The sequence below is a fragment of the Lissotriton helveticus genome, chromosome 9 (assembly GCF_964261635.1).
Source record: "Lissotriton helveticus chromosome 9, aLisHel1.1, whole genome shotgun sequence".
NCBI lineage: Eukaryota > Metazoa > Chordata > Amphibia > Caudata > Salamandridae > Lissotriton > Lissotriton helveticus.
Window position 1 is genome coordinate 748,535,362 of NC_136070.1, and position 23,863 is coordinate 748,559,224.

Here is a 23,863-nt window from a genome sequence, read left to right on the forward strand (position 1 = left end):
ACCGATTTTGGAAAAGGGGGGTGGTGATGGACAGAGTTTCTGAATGATGCAGAATACTCTTACCAAGTCAAGAGATCATGGTTTTAATCCATCACCGTTTTTTAGCTCAATGCACCATCCCAGCTCAGAACCTGGCTATATGCAAATTAGCCTGTTCCTGTCCCAGTGCATGATGGGAACAGGGCAAACCAAACTACCAAGCCAATTCTTATACTGGGAAGGAAACAAGCTTCCGGGGACCGGTTTCTGGCATCACAGCCTTCTTCGGCCCGGCTTGCTTGAATCCTGATGGTGCAATGAGCAAGGGACTCACGTCTGAGCATACCCTCCCACACATAGTGTGGATGAAACCGATTTTGGAAAAGGGGGGTGGTGATGGACAGAGTTTCTGAATGATGCAGAATACTCTTACCAAGTCAAGAGATCATGGTTTTAATCCATCACCGTTTTTTAGCACAATGCACCATCCCAGCTCAGAACCTGGCTATATGCAAATTAGTCTGTTCCTGTCCCAGTGCATGATGGGAACAGGGCAAACCAAACTACCAAGCCAATTCTTATACTGGGAAGGAAACAAGCTTCCGGGGACCGGTTTCTGGCATCACAGCCTTCTTCGGCCCGGCTTGCTTGAATCCTGATGGTGCAATGAGCAAGGGACTCACGTCTGAGCATACCCTCCCACACATAGTGTGGATGAAACCGATTTTGGAAAAGGGGGGTGGTGATGGACAGAGTTTCTGAATGATGCAGAATACTCTTACCAAGTCAAGAGATCATGGTTTTAATCCATCACCGTTTTTTAGCTCAATGCACCATCCCAGCTCTGAACCTGGCTATATGCAAATTAGTCTGTTCCTGTCCCAGTGCATGATGGGAACAGGGCAAACCAAACTACCAAGCCAATTCTTATACTGGGAAGGAAACAAGCTTCCGGGAACCGGTTTCTGGCATCACAGCCTTCTTCGGCCCGGCTTGCTTGAATCCTGATGGTGCAATGAGCAAGGGACTCACGTCTGAGCATACCCTCCCACACATAGTGTGGATGAAACCGATTTTGGAAAAGGGGGGTGGTGATGGACAGAGTTTCTGAATGATGCAGAATACTCTTACCAAGTCAAGAGATCATGGTTTTAATCCATCACCGTTTTTAGCTCAATGCACCATCCCAGCTCAGAACCTGGCTATATGCAAATTAGTCTGTTCCTGTCCCAGTGCATGATGGGAACAGGGCAAACCAAACTACCAAGCCAATTCTTATACTGGGAAGGAAACAAGCTTCCGGGACCGGTTTCTGGCATCACAGCCTTCTTCGGCCCGGCTTGCTTGAATCCTGATGGTGCAATGAGCAAGGGACTCACGTCTGAGCATACCCTCCCACACATAGTGTGGATGAAACCGATTTTGGAAAAGGGGGGTGGTGATGGACAGAGTTTCTGAATGATGCAGAATACTCTTACCAAGTCAAGAGATCATGGTTTTAATCCATCACCGTTTTTTAGCTCAATGCACCATCCCAGCTCAGAACCTGGCTATATGCAAATTAGTCTGTTCCTGTCCCAGTGCATGATGGGAACAGGGCAAACCAAACTACCAAGCCAATTCTTATACTGGGAAGGAAACAAGCTTCCGGGGACCGGTTTCTGGCATCACAGCCTTCTTCGGCCCGGCTTGCTTGAATCCTGATGGTGCAATGAGCAAGGGACTCACGTCTGAGCATACCCTCCCACACATAGTGTGGATGAAACCGATTTTGGAAAAGGGGGGTGGTGATGGACAGAGTTTCTGAATGATGCAGAATACTCTTACCAAGTCAAGAGATCATGGTTTTAATCCATCACCGTTTTTTAGCTCAATGCACCATCCCAGCTCAGAACCTGGCTATATGCAAATTAGTCTGTTCCTGTCCCAGTGCATGATGGGAACAGGGCAAACCAAACTACCAAGCCAATTCTTATACTGGGAAGGAAACAAGCTTCCGGGGACCGGTATCTGGCATCACAGCCTTCTTCGGCCCGGCTTGCTTGAATCCTGATGGTGCTATGAGCAAGGGACTCACGTCTGAGCATACCCTCCCACACATAGTGTGGATGAAACCAATTTTGGAAAAGGGGGGTGGTGATGGACAGAGTTTCTGAATGATGCAGAATACTCTTACCAAGTCAAGAGATCATGGTTTTAATCCATCACCGTTTTTTAGCTCAATGCACCATCCCAGCTCAGAACCTGGCTATATGCAAATTAGTCTGTTCCTGTCCCAGTGCATGATGGGAACAGGGCAAACCAAACTACCAAGCCAATTCTTATACTGGGAAGGAAACAAGCTTCCGGGGACCGGTTTCTGGCATCACAGCCTTCTTCGGCCCGGCTTGCTTGAATCCTGATGGTGCAATGAGCAAGGGACTCACGTCTGAGCATACCCTCCCACACATAGTGTGGATGAAACCAATTTTGGAAAAGGGGGGTGGTGATGGACAGAGTTTCTGAATGATGCAGAATACTCTTACCAAGTCAAGAGATCATGGTTTTAATCCATCACCGTTTTTTAGCTCAATGCACCATCCCAGCTCAGAACCTGGCTATATGCAAATTAGTCTGTTCCTGTCCCAGTGCATGATGGGAACAGGGCAAACCAAACTACCAAGCCAATTCTTATACTGGGAAGGAAACAAGCTTCCGGGGACCGGTTTCTGGCATCACAGCCTTCTTCGGCCCGGCTTGCTTGAATCCTGATGGTGCAATGAGCAAGGGACTCACGTCTGAGCATACCCTCCCACACATAGTGTGGATGAAACCGATTTTGGAAACGGGGGGTGGTGATGGACAGAGTTTCTGAATGATGCAGAATACTCTTACCAAGTCAAGAGATCATGGTTTTAATCCATCACCGTTTTTTAGCTCAATGCGCCATCCCAGCTCAGAACCTGGCTATATGCAAATTAGTCTGTTCCTGTCCCAGTGCATGATGGGAACAGGGCAAACCAAACTACCAAGCCAATTCTTATACTGGGAAGGAAACAAGCTTCCGGGGACCGGTTTCTGACATCACAGCCTTCTTCGGCCCGGCTTGCTTGAATCCTGATGGTGCAATGAGCAAGGGACTCACGTCTGAGCATACCCTCCCACACATAGTGTGGATGAAACCGATTTTGGAAAAGGGGGGTGGTGATGGACAGAGTTTCTGAATGATGCAGAATACTCTTACCAAGTCAAGAGATCATGGTTTTAATCCATCACCGTTTTTTAGCTCAATGCACCATCCCAGCTCAGAACCTGGCTATATGCAAATTAGTCTGTTCCTGTCCCAGTGCATGATGGGAACAGGGCAAACCAAACTACCAAGCCAATTCTTATACTGGGAAGGAAACAAGCTTCCGGGGACCGGTTTCTGGCATCACAGCCTTCTTCGGCCCGGCTTGCTTGAATCCTGATGGTGCAATGAGCAAGGGACTCACGTCTGAGCATACCCTCCCACACATAGTGTGGATGAAACCGATTTTGGAAAAGGGGGGTCACAAACTAATCTCAGTGACCATAATGCGCTGATGCTCTCGGTTTCCCTCAGCCCTCCTATGTCGGATACTTGGAGCATCGATACGGAAACGGTAAATTTTGGTTTAATTTCAGGGAAATGTTTTTGGAATTCTTGTTCTTATGAGAACTTGTTAATGCTTTTAAACTCTAATTTAGAGAATTTATCCTGCTGGGAGGGGAGGGAACTAGTGGGATTTGCAGATTTGTTAGAATCAGTAACTTCTTTAGCCAAAAAGAGCGCCCCCGCTAAAAAACCCTTAGTAGTCCCCCATCCGCTTCGGGTATTAAATAAAGAAATAAATAAAGTATTAAGGGGGCAATATTTATCTTTTAGTCAGGAAGCTAGCCAGAAATTAGCACTTTTAAAAAGAAGGAGATCCCGACTTAAGGCCAGTTTGAAACGAAATAAGGAGGATTCCTTATGGATTCAGCTTAGGGAAGCTTCATATAACGGCCAGGCCAAGTTATTTTGGTCATTAATTGGCAAAGGATGCGGTACTAGGGTCAGTCCTACGCCTATTGCAATTGAAGAGCATATTTGGGTCCAATTTGTTGAGAATTTGTACAGTAATAACAACTTACAATTAAATAAGGACGTTTCTTATGTTGACTCTCGTGTGTACGAGTCCCCCTCGGAAAAGGAAATTGAATTTGCCATTGAAAATATGCGCTCCTCTGGTGCGATGGGTCCCGATGAGGTTCCCATCTCTGTTTTAAAACAACTGGGGGAGCTATGGAGCAAAATACTTTTTCCTGTGTTTAAATCTTGTTTTGTTAGTGGAATAGTCCCCCCCTCCTGGAAAGGGAGTATTCTTGTCCCTCTATATAAAAAAGGGGCAAGAGACCTCCCTCAAAATTATCGTCAAATTGCCTTACTTGACGCCATCGGTAAGGTATTTGCAAAATGCATTCTCACTTTAATCAACGATTGGGTAATTGAGTTTAAAATCCTGCCCTTTGAACAAACTGGTTTCAGGCAAAAACATGGAACGTTAGATAACTTGTCTGCACTTCAGGTTATCACGGAAAAATATGTGAAAGTTCGTGGAGGGCACGTGTACGGTGCTTTCATCGATTTCTCCACGGCATTTGACAAAGTGGACAGAACTTTGCTGTGGAGAAAGTTATGCGATCTAGGGATGCCCCCCCTTTCTTATTACATTAATCCGTGCTCTTTACTCAGATACCTGGTGCAGAGTGCTGCTTGGCGGTGAAAGAGGTTTATCTAGAATAATACCCACTTCCAACGGGTTAAAGCAAGGTTGCCTTTTGGCTCCTTTGCTCTTTTCATTATACACAGTTGATCTTCCTCTGGCTCTCTCAGCATGCTCGGGTATTGCCCCGACCTTGGGGGGGGCCCCGATTGTATGCCTTATGTATGCTGATGATATTTTGATTCTCGATCTTACCCCGAAGGGCCTGAATAATCGCCTGCAAGCGCTCCATGAGTATGCTGGAAACCATTATTTGTTGATAAATACTGAAAAAAGTAAAGTGATGTGCATGTCGGGGAGGAAGAAACCCAAATTTCCTAACTTTCCATGGGCAGTAGGGGGTCAAAAACTGGAAACCGTGAAATCTTATACCTTCCTTGGTAAAATTGTGATGAGTAATTTAAGTGAGAAAGCTCACATGGCCAATAATTCACGGAAAGCTGTTTCGCAGGGAAAGAGTTTGGTATCCTTGTATAAAGCCACAGGTAGAAGGCATTTCTCTATACTATTAGATGTATTTAGAGCAAAAGTTCCTGCCTCCCTTCTTTACGGATAGAGTTAATTGACCCAAAAAATTGGAGCTTCTTAAATTCCTCGGAAGGAAAAATTTTACGCAGTTTATTATCTGTTAGCACAGCGAATTCAACTCCGGCCTTAAGACAGGAACTCGGCTTACGAAGCAGCTGGGTACAAGGGCTAGCTGGTATCGTACGCTGGGTTACAAGTCTTGCAAGGAGTGAGCCTAACACCCTAAGACATCTTTTAAAAAGGGAGTTGTTGGGAAACTTCAATAATTACTCATCGATTGTAAAAAAATTTAGATTCGCTGTGGGTCAATTGCAATTGGATAAAGATGTTTTATTTTCTCTATCTCCTTATCAGTTAAAATCTCTTCTGAAATCCTCTACGTGGGAACTAGGGTTCAGACTAGATAGAGTTTTCCGGATGGCGAAAAAAGGCTGTTCGCCTGTTATTGAGTCCTGTCTTTTGAGGAAAACACAACCGTATATTCAATGGAATATTCCTCACGGCGTTAGACGCCTAATGTTCTTAGTAAGACAGGATTTGCTCCCGTTGAAATCTCTTTATTCCAAATGGTATGGCCATTCACCGATCTGTGATTTCTGTCAGATGTATGATCAAGATTTGTCCCATGTCATCTTCGTTTGTCCAGCTTTGATGCCTTTTAGGCGAAGATGGTTAAGGCCAATTTGCCTTCAACTTAATATTTTGTCAGCTACTGCTTTTTGGGCGGCTATGATCTCCCCGCCAAATGAAATGTTTTGTTTTAAACTGTACAAGTTTTTTAAGTGTTTCTTGGATCTGTATTAATGTTGGTATATTTTGTTGTGTATCTGATGATATAACCATATTTGAAAATGTTTGCTCTTTCTGTATGTTTATTTTATGTCTTTTATGTGGACCTCGTAAAGTTCCGTTATCATAATAAACTTAAACTTGAAACTTGAAACTTAAATTAACTTATAATAATTAAATAAATAATGAAAGTTATAAAAAAAACATTTACAATCATATTTGTTAAAACATAAATATATAGTAACATAATATAATTAAATAATATCCAATATTATTACCGTACAATAACGGAAGTGTAAAAATTACTATTCCCACTCCAGTGAGTACAACAGTAGGGAAAGCGTTGGATAGCGTAGGGGTAAAAATTACTATTCCCACTCCAGTGAGTACAACAGTAGGGAAAGCGTTGGATAGCGTAGGGGTAAAAATTACTATTCCCACTCCAGTGGGTGCAACAGTGGGGAAAGCGTTGGATAGCGTAGGGGTAAAAATTACTATTCCCACTCCAGTGAGTGCAACAGTAGGGAAAGCGTTGGATAGCGTGGAGGTAAAAATTACTATTCCCACTCCAGTGGGTGCAACAGTGGGGAAAGCGTTGGATAGCGTAGGGGTAATAATTACTATTCACACTCCAGTGAGTGCAACAGTAGGGAAAGCGTTGGATAGCGTAGAGGTAAAAATTACTATTCCAACTCCAAAGAGTGCAACAGTAGGGAAAGCGCTGGATAGCGTAGGGGTAAAAATTACTATTACTATGAATGGAAGTTATTATCCGTTGTATATAAGTGGGTGTATGTAAGGTCAATTTGCTGTTTTGTTACTTGATATATCCATTAGTATGAGTGAAGATCAAACCTTCGCATACAGCGAAGACCACATAAGGAAATTACTGAGTGACCCTCCTTTATTTGGCTCAGCCACACTCAGCAGTACCGCACAGAATAACAACGAATCGGAGAAATTAATCCGTCTAAAGAAAAAACAAATACGAACAGATTTGCATGGCCATTACCTAATTCAACATCTAAAGTCAGGCACAATTCCATCAGGACTAGTAGTCAAAAATATACCGGTAATCTTTACGGAGGATCCGATATACAAAAAAGGCTATCGTTTTATAGAAACCAAATGCAACCGAGATCTTATGGTTCTGACCATCGAAACAGCCCAACGACTATCTAAAGATCAACTTAAAGAAATTGAATTACTGGAGGAAGCCATAAAAACCAATCAACTTATTACGGACTCAAAATCCCTATTAGAAAAAATTGACAAAGAAATATTAGATTTCAAAGACTACACCGTGACCCAAAAAGAAAATAATTTCGAGAGAGACAAGAAAATTTTTTCCATTGACAAAGCATACCCTTATCTCCAATTGGACTTTTATTCGAGACCAGAAGCCAGGAGATTTCTTCCGGACAATCAGGGTAGATCACGGAATAAATATATAACATTTTCAGAAACATCATCCTCAGGTGGGAGTGATTCAGACAGTGGCAAATATAGACAACCCTTTTCACGACTCGGAGGCTATCAATCAAATTACCCGCAGAATTTTCAATCACATTACCAACAAAATATTCCCGAACAACAACAACAACCTTTTTTATCACGGGGCCAAACAAAAGCCAGAGGCAAAACGAGATACCAACAGCCTTGGGAAATGTCCACGAGGCGACACAATTACAAAAATTAGATAAATCATCAATTTTCAATCTTTCAAACAAGTCCCTCACGGAAAGTGAAAGGAGTGTTCTGGAAAAGGGGTTGACTTTTGTGCCCACAAAAACTACGGATTTTGTAAGACTAAAAACTGAGTTCATAGAATTCTGTAGGAAAATTAGGTTAACAACCTTTTTTGCTGGAAAGGAAATGACGCCAAATATTGAAACAACAGGATTTAAGAAGAAATCAAATTTTTGCCCTCCTGCATTTAAAGTCCCCAAGGAAGTAATTATTTTCGAAAAAACGATCTTGTCTGCCATCTCCTTCCAAGAAAAGCGGAATAGGGGCTATATTAAACCAAATCTATCAAAAACCCAAAGAGAAGCGCTATGTAATCTAAAAAATGATGAAAAAATCGTAATAAAACAAGCTGATAAAGGCGGCTCGATTGTCGTCTGGGGCACCAATGAATACATTACAGAGGCTAACCGTCAACTAATGGATCAAGAATGTTATCGCCAAATTAATTATGATCCAACCCAAGAACTTCAAAAAGAATTATTCTCCATATTGACTAAAGGATTCGCAGATGGTTTTCTGGGTAAAAACGAATTCGAATACCTCCAGAATAAACATCCACGAACACCGCTGTTTTATGTACTCCCAAAGGTACATAAAAATGAACGATTACCACCAGGGAGACCTATTATCTCTGGATGTGAGTCACTGTTCGAGCCTATATCTAAATTCATAGATTTTGTTCTTAAACCATTCATGTCACACGTCAAATCATATCTCCAAGACACAACAGACTTCATAAATAAACTTCAAGAATTGCTATTTACTGAAAATCAAGATCTATTAGTAAGCATGGACATTGTTTCTCTATACACCCAAATTCCACAGGATCAGGCACTAGAGGTGTTGGAACTCTACCTAGATCTTAGAGAACCTCCGATGAAGATACCGACTGGATTCATTTTAGAGCTAGCCAAGATGGCCCTCACAAAGAATTATTTTAAATTCAAAGACGACTTCTTTTTTCAAATCAAGGGAGTCGCAATGGGCTGTCCATTTGCTCCTGAGCTTGCCGTGTTATTTATGAGTCAGTACGAAGAAACCTTCATTTACAAAAACAACCCCTACAAACAATGGATTGGGGGTTGGATCCGGTTCATCGATGATATTTTCTTTACTTGGACTGGGAATGAAAACGAACTTTCAAGCTTTCATGACTGGCTAAACAGCTGGACAAGGGACATAAAATTCAGCGTTCAGTCTTCAAAAACTAGACTAACTTTTTTAGACGTGGAAGTGTATTGTTCAAATGGAGAGTTGGTGACAACCCTTTACAAGAAAAAATCAGACAGGAACAAAGCACTTGAATTTTCGAGTAATCATCCAAGAAGCCTTAAACAGAACCTACCCATGGGCCAATTCCTCCGTATAAGACGGAATTGTACATTCAAAGATGAGTATATGGAACATGCGAATCTTTTGAAGGAAAGACTGCTTCAACAAGGCTATCCCTCTAAACTTCTAAAACAAGCCCAAAAAAGAGCCTGGTGGACACCAAGAGAGGAACTGCTAAAAAGAAAAGAACCAAAAAAACTGACTCGAATTGTCTGTGTGTCAACATACTGTCCTTCCTCTAATTGGCTGAAGAAGACTATCCACCAAAATTGGCATTTAATAAAAGAACTGGATTCACAATTAGATGAAGAACCACTCTTTGCTTTTAAAAAAGACAAAAGCATTGCTAATCAGATAGTCCGGGCAGCATTACCCACAACACGCAATCCCACATTGAGAGAGTATGTGGGATTACCTCCCATCAAAGGACACCACAAATGTGGCATGTGTATTAGTTGTACATCAACGATTGAAGGAACACTGTTCCAACACGAGGGCATATTTTGGAAGCACGAGTCTTTTACAAATTGTAAAACCCGCAATGTAATTTACGGAGTATTATGCCCATGTAACAAATTGTACATTGGGAAGACCAACCAAGAAGTAAGGCAGAGAATCTCCCAACACAGATCTAGACTTAAGAGAAAAGTACTCACAGCACCCTTGGTACAACATTGGGTGGAAAGTGGACATGACGACAGCGACTTTAGATGGACAGTCATCTCTAAAATAGAACTGGGCACAAGAGGCGGCGACCTAGAAGCCAAACTACGGCAGAGGGAAGCCATGCTAATCCTTAAATTCAACACTGTTATAAATGGGCTAAATGAAATGACGGAACTTTATAATTTATAATACCATCTGCATCAAATCTGTGATCGAATGCTCAATTCTGAAAGATGGGTTATTATCTATTCCTACTCAAAATCACCCAACTGAGGTGTGTTTTGTAACTTGCATCCGACCAACAACACATCGGAATTTTCGAAAGGTGATCCTCATGGCCGTTTAAATTTCGGCGGACTATTAGTCAAAAAGCAACAGTGGTGACTGTACATATCACGGGCATCCTTTAATAATTACCATGCCACAATATTTAATAATTACCATGCCACTTGTTCATCATCGAAACAAAAACCACAGAACTACAATTCACAACTGGCAAAGTGCGAACCAGATGATGGATCTCGAGTGCCAATCCTATGACGCTGCTTACCGGCGACCATCGAAACTAAACTACAACTCCCAACGGGCTAAGCGCAAACCCGAGTATTGTTTTTTAAGCGCCGATCCTATGACGGTGTTTACCGGCGACAGAGACACACGCCGAACGGGGAGATTGAGATAAAGAAAGAAACGGTAAGCACGCTGACCACAATTGTGTATTTCGACATAACGAGGTTCCCGATAATTAGAGCAGCTAATACCACCGCATTGTAAAAAGAAGGGAGATAGTTAACATCGGACCACACTCGAGGCATTAAAAATTGCGTTTAACGCTAGACCGCCTCGTTTTTTGCCGTTTTCTAAGCCATGTCTCTTGGTGAGGAGTTTAGTTATCAATTATACAATCTTCCTTTCAATAGATAATACGGAAAAGAGAAGAGAAGAAGCATTGTATATGCAAAGTGAGTCTGGATGCTACATCGACTGATAGGATCTACAACATACCCACTACATGTAAGTGAGTGACAACCACCTTTTAATACTTGTTACGGAACAACAACCCTAATATCAAATTTTGACAGAGATGTATTCTATTTTTTTGCCCACAGTTCAACCACATAAAAGAGACCAAGAAAGTCTTACAGGTACTGCGTGTATGTGGCCTGATGCGAATGGTTAAGTTGAGAGTCTTTGTTGTGTGATATCACTGACTGAATGTCCCTCTGATTTTCATGTTTTCCAGATTTAATCTGTTTTGGTCCTGAAGAGAATCCCACGAATTCAAGGGATTCGAAATGCGTCAACCTCATCGTTTGACCCCATTGTTTTTCATGTGGTGTAATATCATGTTTTGTGTCTTTTAGAATTTTCTTCCCAATATCACTAGGCCAATCCTTGTTGTAAATAATTGAAAAGAAAACAAGTAGAAGATGGCCTAATCACTTTTCGGTGATTATAAGAATATGTAATCATTTTTTGTTCTAAAACCCTGGATTAAGGAAATAAATTCGATTCAGGGATTTTACCTCTTTCCATTTTCACACCACCCACCCCCTTCCCCCACACTCACCGTTATGAATTGTATGTATGTTGAGAAAATGAGCTTGATGAATGTATGTTGAACCAATAGTATGTTATTGCATTGTGTGCACATCCTTCCTGACACCCCCGTGTATATATTCACAAATTCATCTTAATCTTTGGAGTCCTTTATCCAAATTGCAACTAGTGTAAATAGGTAGACTCACCCTTTTGATATACTAATTGTGGACGGTTTCAACTAAGAGAGAAAAATCCAAAAATTAAAAATGTGAATAAAATATTTTTGAGATACATTTCCAGACTGAAAGAGTGGTCTATTAAGGTGAGAACGTTGAGCTCACCTGTACTTTTCTTTGTAAGAATAATTGAGCAGTATTGGCATTTGTTTTGTTACTTATCAACAGTCCTGGAGGCAGAGTGCTTGGTTTTCTGTGAGAGGGTGCCCTAGCTTGAGCTGAGCCCCTCTGCAGCTTTCGGAACCATCTCCTTATAGCTGATCTATGATATAGCCATACCATATACTCTTAAGTGCATTATAATCCTCAGGGTTAATGCTAACTTTGGTTAGGCTTTATTAAAACATGTTGTGTAAGGTGTAAAACACTTTGGAATACTACCCCCCCCCCGCCAGTCCTGGCAGCGAGATTAGCATTCAACCCTTCTAGAGGGAGAAGACATGTAGTTACTGTTAAACCCGGTTAAAGTTAAACAGAGCCCCAGCATCACAAAATGGATGCTGCTGCCACAGACACGAGTCTGCCCTCCTGCTGCTGGACAAAACTCCGACAGGGGAGGCTTGGACAATAGGTTTCCTGTGCAGGCAGGCTTAAGTGTATTGGGGCAGGGAGGGTTGCATTCAGTGAATGCTTTTCAGACACTGCCTGGGGAACACAAGGTGCTCCATGCATAGCCCAGTTCAAACCGGATGCTGGGGCACTCAGTCCCAGCTCTGGGGTGAAACTGGACAAAGGGGAAGGGGTGTAACCACCCCCTCCCCAGGTCCACCCATAGGAGGGGCCATAGAGTTAGTCCATCCCCTATCTTTCCTATAAAGATATTGCCCTGGACGAAACTCTGAAACATATATCCTGGACCTTCGACATTCCATTTCAACTGGAAGATGGAAGACATCTCCCTTGTGGTCAAGCAGTGACCACCCTGTTCAAACAGGCACCAACAGCAACTTTGCTTGTCTGCATTTTCGAGGCTCCCGCCGGATCCCAAAGAATCTGCGACAAAAGACTTGGACTCCCAGACATCTCTGACCCTGATTTTCGCTCACAGCAAAGCTGAGACCAGTGGCGGACACAAGAGATGTGGGACCGGAACTCCTGGACATCCTGCATTTTGCTACTTGCACCTACTTCCCAAGGTATCCCGAAGTTGTGCATTGGGGTGTTTGAAGCCCCTGCCCGAGCACCATTTGCACTGAAGCTCAGAGTCTCACACTCCACGAGTGTCCCGTGTGCCCCACTTTTGTATTTCAGCTTGACGTGTCTTTGCGTTTCCTGGCCCATTGGCTAGTGAGCCCCCGAAGACTTTCCTTTGAATCTAACTTACTTTCCTGGTTGCTTCAGGGTTACTCCAGCTTCCCTGTAAAGGAGAAGCTCCCCAGACTTCGCTGGCCTGCAACAAAGTCAATTATGACATCTTGCGTGGATTGCGTTTGCCAAGGCTTGTTGGGTCCAATCCGGATACCGACACCGCAGTGAACTAGAACCTTTGTGAGACCGCTAGAATCCAGCACCTGGTCATGTCGACACTTTCTGGACCAAGTGGCTGAAGAGACAAACTTCACCTTTTCACCTGAAATCCCCCGACATTGGCTGGCAGCTTTCCACCACCATCCTGGTCACTGGAAAGTTACCCAGACTCTGTCCCTTCTGCTTTCAGGTTTTTCAGATCTTCGATCCACCCAGACACTTTTCCTCTGGTCACATGCAGCACTTCTTTGCAGCTCTCCATTGAAAACGAAGACAAAACCTGACACCAAAAGGCACCTATGCACCCAGCTTCCCTGGGTGAGGTAACACGAGTAATCCGGTGCTCCTGTGGGTCTTGACTCTCGAAGTGTCCGAGTTTAAAGGGCTTTCATCGTAGTCCATCCGGAAGTGTCCTTAAATTGTAATTTTTTAACTTGTTCGTTTCCCACAGAAAGTCAATGGTAACCCGCGGCTGTGTTTAGAGACTACACGCATCTCTCGTGGGCCTCCTACTTCCTAACCCTTGGTTGTTCCTAGAAGCCCCAGTGATTTCACAGGCCCTAGGCCTGCTTTCTGTCTCAGACGTGGTTCTTATACCACTATTTTAGTATATTGTTTGTGAGGCCCCTAGGGCATAATGTATACTGTGCAACTTATCGAATGCTAAATGAGATCCTTGTAATGTACTTTGACCTCTGACCTCATAAAGAGCGCAGAGGGGTTGTGTTTAGAATAAATACATATATATTTGATAAATACCTTGTGTGGTGTACTTTCATTTGGTACTCAAGAGATTATAATTGGTAAAACAACTAGCCTAATTCGCTCTCTGAAGTCTTAGCCTGAAGACTGCTGGCCATCGCTACCCCTAGGATAGCTTTCTATAAGGTTGACTTTACAACCACCATCAATAAGGGTTGATTGGACTGGTGCAAGGTGTCTCACTAGAATAGTGGACATCATATACCAGGCCAACTTCTTGCATTGGTGTGCAGCGGATGGGAAAAGAGCTTACATTGTTTTTCCAAATAATCTTGAGAATATCATTTGAAAAATCACATCAAGGTACCTGTACGTACATATAAATCAAGTCTTATAATACATAAGTTCTACTGAACTTAGCAGTTGTAGGTGGTAAGGGCTTAGCACACCCTGACTATAACTTCTAGAGAGGTTCTAGTAGGAAACAAGTAGTGTAGGTAGGTGCACACACCACACCTCACTAGTCATGGCTTTAAAAGCAGGGTCTAGTGTGCCTCTGCAAGAAGATAACCCAGTGTTGCCTTCTAAATATGACACTTTCACTTTTCAAGAACTGAGAAGCTTGTGTGCCATAAGAAAGTTAAAGTAAGGACAGAGTCCAACCTTTCAACACCTGGTAGATATCTTAGTGATAGATGATGTAGCAAAAACGGATCACTGACAAAATATCGACAGACAGAATATCGAGTTTGTATCTACAAACAGGTAAGTACAAACATATTGAGTAAAAAATATCGTTTACAAAAATATAGTTTATAAAAATATCGACTTTATTAAAAACAGTGTTAAATTAAATTAATATTAAAAATTAATTACTAAAATATACTTAAAAATACTTAAATTAACTTATAATAATTAAATAATTAATGAAAGTTATAAAAAAAAAATTTACAATCATATTTGTTAAAACATAAATATATAGTAACATAATATAATTAAATAATATCCAATATTATTACCGTACAATAACGGAAGTGTAAAAATTACTATTCCCACTCCAGTGAGTACAACAGTAGGGAAAGCGTTGGATAGCGTAGGGGTAAAAATTACTATTCCCACTCCAGTGGGTGCACCAGTGGGGAAAGCGTTGGATAGCGTAGGGGTAAAAATTACTATTCCCACTCCAGTGAGTGCAACAGTAGGGAAAGCGTGGGATAGCGTGGAGGTAAAAATTACTATTCCCACTCCAGTGGGTGCAACAGTGGGGAAAGCGTTGGATAGCGTAGGGGTAAAAATGACTATTCCCACTCCAGTGAATGCAACAGTAGGGAAAGCGTTGGATAGCGTAGGGGTAAAAATTACTATTCCAACTCCAAAGAGTGCAACAGTAGGGAAAGCGCTGGATAGCGTAGCAGTAAAAATTACTATTCCCACTCCAAATAGTGCAACAGTAGGGAAAGCGTTGGATAGCGTAGGGGTTAAAATTACTATTCCCACTCCAAAGAGTGCAACAGTAGGGAAAGCGTTGGATAGCGTAGGGGTAAAAATTACTATTCCCACTCCAGTAAGTGCAACAGTAGGGAAAGCGTTGGATAGCGTAGAGGTAAAAATTACTATTCCCACTCCAGTGGGTGCAACAGTGTGGAAACCGTTGGATAGCGTAGGGGTAAAAATTACTATTCCCACTCCAGTGAGTGCAACAGTAGGGAAAGCGTTGGATAGCGTAGAGGTAAAAATTACTATTCCCACTCCAGTGGGTGCAACAGTGGGGAAAACGTTGGCTAGCGTAGGGGTAAAAATTACTATTCCCACTCCAGTAAGTGCAACAGTAGGGAAAGCGTTGGATAGCGTAGAGGTAAAAATTACTATTCCCACTCCAAAGAGTGCAACAGTAGGGAAAGCGTTGGATAGAGTAGGGGTTAAAATTAGTATTCCCACTCCAAAGAGTGCAACAGTAGAGAAAGCATCGGATAGCGTAGGGGTTAAAATTACTATTCCCACTCTAAAGTGTGCAACAGTAGGAAAAGCGTTGGATAGCATAGTGTTAAAATTACTATTCCCACTCCAGAGAGTGCAACAGTAAGGAAAGTAAATACTTCGTATATTATTTAAAAAAATATAAATTAATATGTATAAAAAATTATTCAAAAGGAATCACCAATTTAATATAATATAATAATTAATCAATTAACATTAAAAATTAAAATTAATTATTACAAATAATTACCTATAATACAAATTAATTACAAATTAACAATTAATAATTTAACATTTAAAAATTAATTAACAATTAATTCAAATTAAATACAATTAAATACATTGATTTATTTAATTAATTATAAATAAATTACTTCCCACCCTATTCCCCTATAAACTCACTACCCGCTACAGAAAATAAATTAGTAAAATTGACATAATTAGCAATTAATCAATTAAATAAAATTAATTGGCAATTCAAATTTAATTAATTAACCATAAATAATTAATTAACAATTGATTCTAAATAAATACCAATAAATATTTTTACATATTTAATTAATTATAAATAAATTACTTCCCACCCAATTCCCTATAAACCCACAACCCGCTACAGAAAATAAATTAGTAAAATTAACATAATTAGCAATTAATTAGAATTAATTGCCTATTAAAATTTTATTAATTACCAAATATAAATTAATTAACAATTAATTAAAAATGAATGCCAATAAATAAATTTAATTATTTAATTAATTATATTTAAATTACTTCCCACACAATTCCCCTATAAACCCACATACCGCTACAGAATTAAATTACGCAGAAATTAAAAAAACAAAATTCATTAATTAAAATAAATTATAACATAAATACACACTTTTCACACATATAATAACATAAAAAACACTATAAAAAATTCGATAATATTAAAAATTCGATAATTTTGATAACCTATATTATATACTTCGATATTTTAACTTTCTATATTTTTAACATTCAATATTACATTACTTACCTTAAAAACGATATTTTTGATGTCTATATTTTGTCCATTCTATATTTTAAACTCGATATTATGTCCATTCAATATTTTGTAGTCGATATTTTGACTCTTTACCAGCAAAAACATCAGGTCCAGATACTCAGGGTAGTAGAGACGGGGCCATCCTTCATCAGAAGAGGATCCTAGTGGGATTCCCCACCAGGAGGATGATGATGATGACGATGTAGACCAGGATGACGTTGAAGAACCTGACTTGGAAAACACAGGACTACCTGAGGTTAGAGAGGGCCTAGGAAGGCCTCCCTCTATCCCTCCATGTAGGCCTAATGGTGTAAATTGTGTGGGCTAGAGCCCCCTGGTGTTAGCAGCATCCGTAGTGGTAGGGAAAGGTCTCATGACCATAGAAACCTGAACAAGATTGTCCCTCCCTTTCAGGTTGGGGATGGCATCCACAAATGGATAACTGCTTTGGAGAGGGCCTGCAAAGTACAGCAGGTACCCCAAAGTCGATGGACAGCAATCTTGTGGCTCTCCTTTGCAGACAAAGGTAGAGACAAGCTCCTCACTGTTAAAGAAGAGGATGCTGACAACTACAAATGTCCTGAAGAGTGCTCTGATAGATGGGTTTGGCCTAACCAATGAACAGTACTGGTTGCTGTTCAGAGATACTCAAAAGACACAGACTCAGGACTTGACTGACTTTGTAGATTGTGCTACTAAGGCTCTGGAAGGCTGGTTACTGGGCAGTAAAGTAAGTGACTATACAGGATTGTATAACTTTATAATGAGAGAACAGATTCTTAATAATTGTCAAAACCAGATATTGCATCAGCACTTAGTTGACTCTGATTTGACCTCTCCCCAAGAATTGGGTAAGAAGGCAGAAAAATGGCTCAGAACCAGGGTGAAGCAGAAGGTACAGAACCAAGGTGGTGACCAGAAGAAGCAAGACCAAAAGGGTGAAGAGAAAGCAAAAGATCAGAAGTCTTCTCAAGGTCCTCAAAAAGCTTCTAATTGTGGGGGTCCCTAACAATCCAAAAAGAAAGAAGGTCCTAGGAAACCCTGGTGCAAGAATTGTAAAGTTAATACTCACTGGACCAGTGAATGCACCAAGAAGGAGACAGTTCCAACCGCCATTGCCCCTAAGGCAACTGTTCTCCCTAGTTCAGCTTCAAGTGGTGATTCTCAACATAAGGGTGTAGTAGGGTCAACCATGGGAACTGGGATGGATTCTGGCCTAGTCAGAGTGCCAACCCAAGCTGTTTTGATCTGTGATGGGGACATAGATATGTCCTCTACTGTGAGTCACAATAACTTGGGCAAGTACAGACAAACTTCTTTAGTCAATGATAAGATGGCTCAGGCCTACAGGGACACATGTGCCAGTGTCACCATGGTGGCACCCCACTTTGTACACCCTGGACAGATCATACTAGGTGAAACCTACCTAGTGACCAATGCTAGCAATGTCACTATGGCACATGATATGGCAGTTGTTAATTTCTCCTGGAGAGGGGTAACTAGCCTGAAGAAAGTTGTTGTTATCTCAGACCTCCCTGTAGAATGTTTGCTTGGCAATGAGCTAGAGACTTCAGCCTGGTCTGAAGTGGAGTTTAGGACTCATACAGAAATTTTAGGAATCTCAGCACATGTCCTTGCAGTGACTAGGTCACATGTCAGAAAGTCTAACACTGAACAGGCACTATATTCTGGAATATTGGACCAGTTGCCTACTAGGAGGAGAAGCAGTAGGGTTAAGGCAGTGCCTTCCCCCTTGCCTCAGGATGAGGATCAGCCTTCTGAGGAAGCTGATTGTGGGCCTGAAGAAGGAACTGTCCTAGAAGAGCTTGAACCTGATCAGGTTGAGTTTCTTGGGACAGGGAGACCTTCCAGGGCAGATCTGAGGCAGGCACAGTTGGACTGCCGTTCTCTAGAACCCCTCAGACAGCAAGCTGCTGCTCAGGCTGCTGGGAATGCTAGTGAAACCCATAACGTTTATTGGGATGAAGGGCTCCTGTATTCAGAGGCTAGAGACCCAAGCCTGTCTTCTCCAGGAGGTTGGTCATACCTTTGGCATTTAGGGGCTTCCTTTTGACACTTTCCCATGATATTCCCTTAGCAGGACATCTTGGCCAGAAGAAGACTTGGGAAAGGCTTGTCCCTCACTTTCACTGGTCCCACATGTCAGAAGACACCAAGGAGTTTTGTCGCTCCTGTGTCACCTGCCAAGCCAGTGGCCAATCAGGTGGCAAAACAAAGGCCCCCCTTATACAACTACCTGTGCTGGGGGTTGTGAGAAGTTAGCCGGGCATATGGTGTCCACTAGTTCTAGTGGGCACCTTGCACCAGTCTAACTTCTCACATTGGTGGCAGCGGTGGGATAGGAGCTTGCTGTTGTTTTACCATATAATCTTGAGATATCATTTGAAAGATCACATTAAGGTACCTGTAGGTACATATAAATCAAGTTTCTTATAATACATACGTTCTACTGAACTTAGCAGTTGTAGGTGGTAAGGGCCTAGCACACCCTGACTACAACTCCTAGAGAGGTTCTAGTAGGAAAACATTTAGTGTAGGTAGGTGCACACACCACACCTCACTAGAAAATGTCATTGGAGGCAGGTCCCAGTGGACCCCTGCCAGAAGACCCTCCTAGGGTACCTTCTAAGTATGACACATTTACTTTTCAGGAACTGAGATGGCTGTGTTCAGTCAGAAGACTGAGACAAGGACAGAGTCCAACCTTTAACCACCAGGTAGATATTTTAGTGGAGTATGATGCAGAAAAGGCATCCAACCCAGATCACCCAGGTAGTACAGAGGGGGGCCAGCCCTTAACAGAAGATCCCATTGGTGAGAACTAAGGAGAGTCTGATGATGATGTGGATGCTAACCAGGTAGAAGTCAGGGAACTGAACAAGGTTAACCTAGGACTACATGGTACTGGAGAAGGAAGGATCCAATCAAGACCCCCAAGTAGGCCTAATGTGGAGTACAGAAGTCCCAGATCACTTTCCAGTGCATCTGACCATTCTGATTCATCAGTGGGGTCCAATGCCTCTGCTCTGGGGAGGATGCCTTCACCTCAGAGGAGGGAGCATTAAGCTAGGATGAGAGAAGCCAAGCTAAGGATTAAGAGGCAAGAAGTTGCCCTTGCAAAAGAAACCCTAGCACTTGAGAGAGAGAGAAAGTTGAGTGGGTTAGAAACCACTGGTGGCAGCAACAACCCTAGTGGTAGGGAAAGGTCTTATGACCATAGAAACCTGAATAAAAGTGTGCCCCCCTATCAGGCAGGGGTTGACATCCACATGTGGATCACTGCTTTGGAAAGGGCCTGCAAAGTGTAGAAGGTCCCCAAAGAGCAGTGGGCAGCAATTGTATGGCTCTCCTTTGCAGATAAAGGCAGAGATACGCTCCTGACAGTTAGTGAACAGGATGCTGACAACTACAATGTCCTGAAGAGTGCTCTGATAGATGGGTTTGGCTCAACCACTGAGCAGTACAGGTTGCTGTTCAGAGACACCCAGAAGACACAGACTCAAGACTGGACTGATTTTGTAGATTGTGCTACTAAGGCTCTGGAGGGTTGGTTAGTGGGCAGCAAAGTACAAGACTATGCAGGATTGTATAATTTGATTAAGAGGGAGCAGATCCTTAATAATTATAAAAAAACAGCTTCTACATCATCACCTGGTGGACTCTGATCTGACCTCACCCCAAGAATTGGGTAAGAAGGCAGACAAATGGGTCAGAACCAGGGTTAGGCCTAAAAATCAGGGTGGTGACCAGAAGAAAGATTCTACCAAACCACAAGATAAGGTGGTGATACATCAAAAGATAAATCTACAGCATGGCCCCAAAAATCCTCTGAGGGGGTGGGTCCCAAAATCCTTCCTCTGCTGTTAATAAACCTTATTGCCATGTATGTAAGCAACCTGGCCACTGGAAAACTGAGGCCAGCAATTACAAAAATATTACTCCAAGCAATACTCCAACTCCTCCTGTTACTACTAGTAGTAATCCCCCAGGTGGTGGGAGTACCCCCAAAAATGTGGCTGGGTTTACTTGGGGAACTTAGGTGGACCCTGGCCTAACCAAGTCCCGTACTACAGCAACTCTAGTCTGTGAGAATGGCATGGGGTTTGCCAACTTCGCTGCTTGTCCCAATACCTTGGGCAAGTACAGACAGGAGCCCCACATCAATGGTCAGAAAGCTGAGGCCTATAGGGACACAGGGGCTAGCATCACTATGGTGACTGAGAGACTAGTCCCCTCATAACAGCTTTTACCCAGGTTCACATACCAGGTGACCAATATTGATGGAGTGCAGAAAGATCATGCAATGGCAGTAGTAAATCTGAGCTAGGGAGGTGTCACTGGCCCAAAGAGAGTGGCAGTGTCTACAAACTTGCCTATAGATTGTTTACTGGGCAATGATCTAGAAATCTCAGCCTGGGCTAAGATAGAGAAAGAAATCCATTCCAAAATGGTAGGCCTTCCTGAAAAGTTTGGTAGGGCTGTTATGGTCACAGCCCAAACACAGACAGATTTTAGTGATGTGAAGCCTGAAACTATGGATCACTCCACTCAGACAGAGAGCATTGGGGCGGAAGGAAAGTCTCCCTCCCACCAGACATTAGGTTAGGGTCAGCCTCCTCAGAGAACAAACCCTACCGCTTGTGAAGGAACTGCCCCAGAGGTAGTCAGGCCTGGCCTGGCAGAACCCCTGATGTCAGTGGACCCTTCCAAGGTGGTACCCAGTCTGGAGCAGTTAACCTGCCCCTCTCTACCCTGCCTCAGTCAGCCCTGGGCTGCAGAGGTCTGGGAGGCAGTGGACCCCAATGGGCTCCCTGTCCTCTGGAACCCCCCATCAGCTGATTAGGGGCATCCAGTCTAGCAGCCCTAGCCAGGTGAAAATTCCTCAATCCTCTGAGGGGTCTCCCTTACCCTTGGGTAGGAACCTCCCCCATATGGACTCTGTTGGGCACAAGCAAACCTGGGACCCAGTGGCCCCAAGCCTGCCCTGTCCCTCCAGTAGTCCAACCAAAGGGACCTAGCCTCCAGCTATAGTCAGCCAGAGGTTGACCCTGAGAGCACAGTGCAACTCAGTCATGGAAAGAAAGGCCTTTATGGTGGATAGTGATTGGAGGAAGCAGAGCCCAACCTTAGTGGAGCCGCACTTCAGTACTCCATCTCAGCACCAGCCTTTTACTTTACCAAAGCACCCCACAGGTAGGGATTCCCTATGGCGGATGCCCTCTGATACCCTTAAGGTGAGGGATTGCTTAATGGACCATAAGACAGGGGGTAACCATGCTAGTGCAGGTACTTCCTTATATGGCCACTTAGTCAATATAGGCTTACCTGGACAAGGATAGCCTTATCTCCTTTATCCCCTGTAGGAAGGTAGTTATCTGACTATATGGTTACCCCACATTTTTTGCCTAGTGTTTTGCTGGTTTTCGACTTAGTTGGCCTGGGATCCTGCTATTCAGGGCCCCAGGCTATCTGCTTTCCCTATAAAAATGGACTCCATGTACTTTAGGTACATACCAGATTGGGTATTGGGTCATCTTTGTGAGTCCCTGTATAGTGTACCATAGGTACTCAGGGCATAGGTGCATCCAAGGCCTACCAGGGGCTGCAGCATGTATTATGCCACCCCTGGCTGGCCCTCCAAACTGACACCACAGTTCTTTTCACACAGCCTGGGTAAGGTGGTGTAATCACCCCTTACTTAGATATAGTATACCTATATCTACCTATATATATCGACGCATATGCACCTAGAAGTCACTCCTATGGTAGGCCTCGACAATCCTGGAGGCAGAGTGCTTGGTTTTATGTGAGAGGGTGCCCTAGTATGAGCTGAGCCCCTCTGCAGCTTTCGGAACCATCTCCTTATAGCTGTTCTATGATATAGCCATACCATATACTCTTAAGTGCATTATAATTCTCGTGGTTAATGCTAACTTTAGTTTGGCTTTAGCAAAATATGTCGTGTAAGATGTCAAACACTTTGGAATTCTACCCCCCTTCCCCACCAGTCCTGGTTGCGGGGGTAGCATTCCACCCTTCTAGAGGGAGAAGACATGTAAGTACTGCTTTACCCGGTTAAAGTTAAACAGAGCCTCAGCATCACAAAATGGATGCTGCTGCCACAGACACGAGTCTGACCTCCTGTTGCCGGGGGAAACACCAGCAAGGGCGGCCTGGACAACAGGTTTCCTGTCCAGAGAGGTGCCAGCACCTCCCCAGACAGGAGTTTTGTGTATTGGGGCAGGGTGGGCTGCATTCAGTGAATGCATCTAGACACTGCCTGGGGCACAAAAGGTGCTCCATGCATAGCCCGGTTCAATCCAGTTGCTGGGGCACTCCAGATCGCTTTGGTGCAATACTGGACAAAGGAAAATGGGTGTAACCTCGCCCCTCTCAGGTCCACTCATAGGAGGGACCTATGCAGGTAATCCATCCCCCTTTCTTAGTATAAGTATAGGAGCTGTGTCCCCAGGACTTTAGATTATCCTGGAACGAAACTTTGATACAGAACTCTTGGACCTTCGACATTCTATTCTGACTAGAAGATGGAAAGCATCTCCCTTGTGGTCAAGGAGTGACCACCCTGTGCAAACAGGCACCATAAGCAACTTTGCCGGTCTGATTTGTCAACACTCCCACCGGAACCCGAAGACTCAGTGACACAGGAACTAGACTTCCAGACCTCTCTGACTGACAGGAGGAAGAGAGTGACCCTCTCACAGACCTGCTCTCTCAGAACCCTGATGATGGGTCAGTTGATGGTATAGCCTTGGGAGGCAGCCTCACTGACTAGCAGCAGAATAACTGCAGACAAGTTTTGCAGGCCTACAGACATATGTTTTCACTGACTCTAAATCAGACTACCTGGTGCACTCATGAAGTGGACACTGGGGTCAGTCTGCCTGTTAAAAGTAAGGTTTACAGGCAACCTGATCATGTCAGGGACTGTATCAGGACAGAAGTCCAGAAAGTGTTGGAATTGGGAGTCATTGAACCCTCAGAGAGCCCTTGGGCCAGTCCAGTAGTCCGTGTGCCTAAATCTCACACCCAGGGTGGTAAGAGAGAGGTGAGGTTTGTGTGGA